Source organism: Phalangium opilio, unplaced genomic scaffold (genome assembly GCF_054372755.1).
Source record: "Phalangium opilio isolate 3A_F unplaced genomic scaffold, DU_Popi_V2 ptg000042l_1, whole genome shotgun sequence".
Lineage (NCBI taxonomy): Eukaryota > Metazoa > Arthropoda > Arachnida > Opiliones > Phalangiidae > Phalangium > Phalangium opilio.
In genome coordinates, this window is record NW_028324166.1 from 558116 (window position 1) to 565631 (window position 7516).

The 7516-nt window shown below is 37.8% G+C and overlaps 1 long non-coding RNA gene across 1 annotated transcript; it reads left to right on the forward strand.

The window, feature by feature from the left end:
- Positions 1 to 5492: 5492 nt before the first annotated feature.
- On the forward strand, positions 5493 to 7051 carry LOC149678031 (uncharacterized). Its single transcript, XR_016366245.1, has 4 exons — positions 5493 to 6247; positions 6542 to 6577; positions 6656 to 6700; positions 6807 to 7051. It is a non-coding gene; the product is annotated as an uncharacterized LOC149678031 (long non-coding RNA).
- Positions 7052 to 7516: the final 465 nt, after the last annotated feature.

Below are 7516 nucleotides of genomic sequence, written 5' to 3' on the forward strand. Positions count from 1 at the left end.
AAAAAGAAGAAATATTTCAAGTTACGTAATTTTTGCATTGAGAATGGTTAAGGTAATAATTAATAAACAAATGCGTCACTCCGAAAATTCCTTTTAATTATTGAAATATTATTACGATACTACGTATTGTTTTTCTTTCGGGTTCAAAAGGGTTGATGTATTTAAATTTACTGAATATGGATTAAGGTCCTCCCCCTTCCTATTTAAGTCCATTAACATAAAGGAAACTCTGGAATTCAATATTTAACTTAAAATCGCTTTGAAGTAACTGATAACCAACCGAATATTATTCCCGCTTTGAAGAGATAAATAAAAAAGATCCATTGATTTTTGCTATGGAAGCTTTTAATTAAGTCGCGACAAATTCAATTATTCATTCGTTTTGTTTTTCTGACGTTAATTTCAATAATTAATACGAACTAGGCCTACGAATCTTTTCTCTGATTCTTTATTATCATTTCAAATATGTCTGACTGTAACTTCAAACAGTTTTCAAAATATTTTAGACCTAATACAGGATGTATAAGTCCTGACTGACTGATAATCAACGCCCAGCCCAAACCGCACCGCTTGCCCTAGAAGGCTGAAAATTTGCAGGAACGTTACTCGTAAGTAGTAGGCGCGTACTAAGAAAGATTTACCCCAATCCGCCGCCATCTTAAAAAATGACGCCCATAAATGTAAAAAATCTTCTCTATGCAACAAAGTCCGCGCCACGTTTCAACCGATTTCGCAAATATTTAGTACACTGGTTTCCTTTAACCTATAGACGGGCTGAATGGTCTTTTGGGTTCGATTTGTTGATGCCATCTTTTTAAATGGCGGCCAAAATCTTAAAAACCCTTCTTTATGGAATAATGTCCGCGTGAAAAGTAATAAAAAATGTCGATCCGACGGGCTGACGGGCAACGCCGAGTGCTTAATTCGCTCCTAGGGTGCTGCTACAAAAATATTAGTCAACAGTAAAATCTACCCATTCTTTATATCATTTAATAACTCTAATTATCAATTTAACATTATTTTCTTCCACTTAAATTCATTTAATCGTATAAACAGCGACCTCTCACGGACACTGACGCCATTTTCCCCATAATTCTTGGGACTATAATAGATATAGCTTAACAAAAATAGCAACAGACGATTATGGCTTTGAGGGAGGGGCCAACCCATTAGAGGAATCCCTTTTATTTTTAGGAGTCGAGGTCAAAGGTCAGGAGGCTTCGGCTTAAGAGCACCGGCGGCAATAATTGCCAAGAAAAGCAATAAGAAAGATATAAATGTACATATAAGAAGGGGCGATTCTCCTAGAACTGGTACGGAATACAGATTGCCTCATCAGACAAAGACTCACTCGATCTTAATCGCTATTAAAGGAAGTACTTGAGCAGCAATGAAGGAAATTGCCAGCGAGATAGTGGCGCCTTCTTCTTAAGTGCTTCTTTTGATTAATTTAATATCAGATTTATCGGAAGATATGTTGGCCATAAGTTTGTTAATCTCTGGTAACTTAGAAACTGGAGCTTGTTTCAGGGTAAAGCGAGGGAGGCCTGGTCAGGCGCTGCTGTCAAATTTGGTCTTAGTAATGCAGTCTAAATAGGACCTAGATGGAACTTGGTCCTGCATGCAAAATTAACCACCTGCACCGAGTGTAGTTAGGACTTCAATTGACTCGCTTAATTGTCGTTCTCCTTCTCGAACTAGTTATCTCGAGAACTGTAAGTCCATCTCAGTTAGTGTCATACTTATGGAAGGAACATATCTTATAAACTTATGCTGGGGCTATGACAATATTTTTTAAAAAGAAAGAAAGAATTAAGTCATTTAAAATTTTAAAAGATAGCTTGAGAATGAATTTCAATGACGCCATCTTGTCTATCAAAGTCCTCGTTCCATGCACAAAGTGACAAAATATGAAAAGAGTAGATTGAATTTTGATTGAAGAGTCAATTTGGGATTCCGGTCACGTTTAACTAGGGGGTGGAGCCCCTCCCCCACCCACCCACCTCCTTCTCGCCGTGTTACGTAACCCCATCAATTTTATTCACCCCCTCCCCATCCAGTATTTATATGGGCGTACACCTTTAAAACTCCAACGCATTGTTTTAAAAACGCTTTTAGGAACCCTCGCATATGGACTTTAATGTACATTTTTTATAGTATTTGAGCAGGTTGAACGGTATCAAAATTATCGCAGAAACTCACGCGAGAGTGGAGCTAATAACACAAGGACTTTAATACTAATTTTCTATAGTCCTTGAGCAGCTTGGACGGTACCATAAAAATCATAGGAAACCACGACTATAAATTGTAAATTTTACCAAGATTGTAAGCGACTATAAAATATAGCTTTCCCTATAAAGTCAGATAAAAGAAATTATTTCTACCACAATGAACCATTTAATAAAGATTAAACCAAGAAAAGGGTTGAAAATTCATTATCTTTCAGCCTTCCACAATATTAACCGGGTTATTCCGAACAGGCTGATAGGGTTAATTGTTATTGGAAGCACGTGCAAGGGGAGCAAGAAATAGCTTCGGTACTCTTTTCATTGACCTAATGGCTTCAAGAACAAAGTTAGAACGACGACTCCTAGTAATGACAGCTGGCTACCTTTGACAGCGTTAATCTCTACACGGACTGCCGATACTCTATAGACATTGACATTCTCAGCGCGTGATTATCGTAAATTTCGTTACGTTTTCCAAGCAATGGTCCTTAATAAAGGTGAATGATTTAAGAGGGCCCCAGGTTGGTTATGTACCGATCATTTTGAATGAGGTTTTTTTAGTGTCGTATTTATAAAGAATATGACTGGAGGGGAAGTCTTGAGGGAAATCAAGGAGACGTTAAAACAACGGGAAACGACTAATCGCCCGACTCAACTGCCCACCTATATCTGACATTAGATTACATGGAGGAATGACACTCTAAATGTACCCTGGATTCCTTTTTCTAAACCGACTTATATTTTTAAATCATATATTAGGCCTATAACTCTTCACGAGATTTAAAAATTCCACTTTGTAATAACATCGCGGCTATTTAGCTCAGGGGTCAAAGGTCATGATATCAATTGCTAACGCTATTTCTCATCGATGATTTAAATAAGTATCGTCAAGGTGCGATGAAGCGTGAGAAAATACGACAGGTGGTGACTCGACCTTAACACCCCCTCCTATAACCCAAAAATAAAACACTAAAAATTAAATCAGGCGTTAAAGAGGTCAAAGGTCACCCCGTGTGAAGTTATATAAGAAATGTAACTGACCTATTAATTACACCTCAAAATATAATTGCTTCTTAAACGAATAATTTATTTCCAATTGGATCAACAACCATTTAACAAAACACCAATAAACTTAAAACGTTGCATAAAAATCTGAATAAATTTGAAACCTAGATGACTGGTATGAAAAGCACTCCAGGGTTTGGTATCATAGTAATTCAGTAGTTATACTCCTTGCTATAGGTACGCTACTGTGATATTCCACGTGGAATTGATATCCGAAGCGAGAGAGAGAGAGAGAGAGAGAGAGAGACTGAGAGAGAGAGAGAGAGAGAGAGACTGAGAGAGAGAGAGAGAGAGAGAGTGTGTATGGTATTAAAGGCTCTACCGTTTAAGGGATAATTTATAATTAAAGCGAACTACCCGCTTCCAAGGGCGAGACCGTTTACCTAAAAACAACCAGCGCTACTCCAGCCCTACCCAATAACCTCCCCATGACCCCGGTATCTCTATGGCCCCCGCCTTAAACCCGTATTGCTTCCAATATCTTAAATACTATCATCCACTGATATAAAAAGTTGCTTCTTGGTTGCATCCCGTGTTTTAACGATATAGTGGTCGTAATAACATAAGTTTATAAGTGATATGTCCCATAAGTATACTTCATAATGCTACTGAGAGACTTACGACGGAAGCGAGAATTGAAGTCCTACACTCGGTGGTGGTTAATTTTGCATGCAGGACCAAGTTCCATCTAGGCACTCCTATTTAGTCTGCATTACTAAGCCCCAATTGACAGCAGCACCTCCTCACCAGGCCTCCCTCGCTCTACCTCCTCGAATCTATGACCTACCTCACTCACTCACTTCAAAATTACAAGCTCCAGTTTCTAAGTTACCAGAGATTAACAAACTTATGGATAGCCAACATATCTTATGAACTTATGGATGGTAATACTCATTTTGGGTTTTGGGTAAGTCTCTCTCTTTAACTCGATATATTAGAAAAAGGAGGGCATTCAATTAGAGACGCAAACAGCTATGCTTCGGACCCGCTAGAATTAGGGCGTTGTCCCTCTTAGGGACAAAGGAGAGGGACAGAGAGAGAGAGAGAGAGAGAGAGAGAGAGAGAGAGAGAGAGAGAGAGAGAGAGAGAGAGAGAGAGAGAAAGACACGTTAGAAGAAATGTCCCAAGAGAAAATAAAATTCGACCATGAAACTTCCCTGCAAGTACGTCAAGTTGCAGACCGCCTTAATACTTTAAATGGAAAATGTATACAGCGACTGCCGTTGAAAAGACAACTTGGACCAAGGCATGGTCGATGTCTGTCTAAACACTCGCCGAGTCGCCTACTCGGGCTCAACTGGACATCAGAAGTTAAGTTTTGTTCACAATTCTGAACAACATTCTTTCTACAAGGGGAACAGCCAGCCCATGGCTATATAAAATCCTATATTTTGAGGCTAGCCTATATTATCCTATAACTTTGTCGAAGTTTTAGTATCAAATTTATCAAAATTTAGCTCTCTTGTTGAGATCATTTAAGAAAATACAACGCTGTTACCTGTACCCATATATTCGAAGAAGTCTGAATAAATATGATGTTAATCGTTGTTAAGTCGAAGTGCTTTAATGAGTATAATAATTCTTGTAATTGCAATGTAATGGTTTTAACCACGTTAACTCTGACTCTGAATTTACTCGTGGCTACAATTCTAATGTCTTTCAACATTTTGTCTGTTTGAAGAACCTATATTTTAAGCAGATGATCAAGCATTGAAAACATATTTGTGAATATAAGTCGAAACTAACGGCGTTCACTCCCGTGTCTTCTGACATCCCTCTAAAACATGATAATTATCATTAGAGTCATCATACGTCAATAATAGATCGCAATAAGTAAAACGGGCATATTTGAAGTAACGCCGGACTATAATTGATATATTGTTACTATAAAGACCAACATCTTGAGAGCTCCCCCCCCCCTTTTTCATGTCACAATCACATTTGGTATTAGTTACTTAATTGAGAAATAAATAAAAGAATTATCCACGGTTCGGTTTCGAAGTGCTTGTCCCATTCTTTTTCTGATCATATATTAGTTTCGAATCCCGAGTAGTTAAGTTGGGATAGGTTACTCGTCTTAAGGCGAGCGTGCATCTTCGGAGATCGCCTTTTCCCTTTCACAGTATTCCGACAATGATTGGCGTCCCTGTTTCGTATTTCACAGACAAAATCGGCGTGTTCGCTTCGATGTAGACTTATTGGGAAATGTTATTATAGACTTTTGAAACAGGTGGGAAAATATTTTTCGCCATTTCCAAAGTTGGTTTAAAACTCGATTGCTGACTTTCGGAGATTTTGCTTTAAAGATAAGTTTCATATCGTACACACAAAATGGTAACCTCCGCTACTCTGGCCTGTTTCGCCTTCGTCTTGTTGGCCATGAATTTCGCCACGTATTTCGCCAGAGAGGAAAGCACACTCCAAGAAGAAATAAAAGGTATAAGTGTAGGGTTCTTATTTATTCAATTACTCTCTCGGATTATACGTATAAAAGCTGTAATTTTGTTCATAAAATAGCGATGTGTCGAAACAAAGCCATGAAAGAGGCTTCGGATTTTTGCTTTAAAGAAATTGCTTCACCCTTGGTAAATACAAACATATGTTTATTAATACGCTTAAAAACAACGTCATAGCGGAAAGGTGCCGATGATTCAAGAAGACGCTGGTTTGAACACTGAGAAATCGCCAAAGATACCGAGGGCTCCGACATTTACACCATAACCGGCCGTACGCTGGCTTCAATGAGTCAACGACGTTGGCTTCTTCGAAAGTGTCAGACCCCTCGGGAGATACGTTAATCATTTCTTCTTCTACACTTGATTTTGTTCATTTTAAAACAGATGAAAGAACTCAACTCGTTCTGCTTTGAGAAAGTCGGTATCAAAGGAGAATTTTCTATGAAATCAATGTACGACGCTTCCTGCGTCAAAGGAGGAGCGAAAACATTTTACCAGGTGAATTTTGAGAAGCGATAAAAACTATGGATTTCACCCACGTATTCGATATTCGTCGAGTCCCAAGTCGAATCCCCCGGTACGTCTTAGTCCGTGTCAGAATTGTTGTCACAAGGCAAAGAGTCGGTACTTGGCAAATAGCGAATGCGTGGCAACGAATTAAAATGATAATCCCAACATTTAACTCGCGCTCTTACATTTAAAACACTAATTGAAGTATATATTTTTAATTGAACTCGCGCTCTTACATTTAAAACACTAATTGAAGTATATATTTTTAATTGACGACGCCAGGTTAACGAATGCGTTAAGAAAGAATTGTCCGAACGGGTATGTTTGAATCACTCCGCCATTAAATCTAATTAACACCGTTTTAATTGACGTTAAAAATGCAAACCGTATTCGTAGGAAATATCGCAAGAAATATATCTCAAACAGCAAAAACCCTACGTGGTAAGTGGAAGCTTATAGGCGCATTGATACACTTCTTCAAGATAAAAGTAGCACTTCCTTTTAATAACAACGAACATTAATTATATTTATTTCTTGGTTTCATCAGAAGTGTGTAGGTGAAGAACTTGCTGGAAAGAAGAAATAACTTGGAAAAGAAAATATTAATTAATGTACAATTTGAAATAAAGTGCAACTCAAATTAAGTGGAAATGTATTTTAAAGTCTATGGTTATTGAAGGCCTTTAATTTTAAGCTCGTAACCTATTTTCTTGGCAAAGTATCCCACTCACGGTATATCGAAGAATCTATAGTCTTTGAGCAGCTTAGAAGATTTAAAACCGCCTTTCAAAGGGAATTTCTTTGAAAAACATTTGGAGATTTTGTACTTCCTAAATTTACTCCTATTATTGTTGATACTCTATGGTCGCACATCTTTTCTCCTATAAAATCCTATAAATCCGAAATTGTTTTTCCATTTCTCCAATAAGAAATTTAAATTCTTGGCTGCATGGGCTATCTGCTATCGCTAATGGTGATCAGTGGGACGTACTATTTTTGGTAACGGGGATCGTGCGTTCCCGCTCACCCCCAACACACACTTAAATAAATACAAAATTAATCGCTGTGACTTGTACCCCATATCTCTATAGAAGTCTGAATAAATAAGATGTTAATCGTTGTTGAAATCTAAATACTTTGATGAGTGTAATATTTCTTGCAATTGCAAGTTAATGGTTTTAACCACGTTAACTCTGACTCTGTATTTACCCGTGGCGTATAAAATTCTAATGTCTTTCGACATTTTGTCTGTTTGAA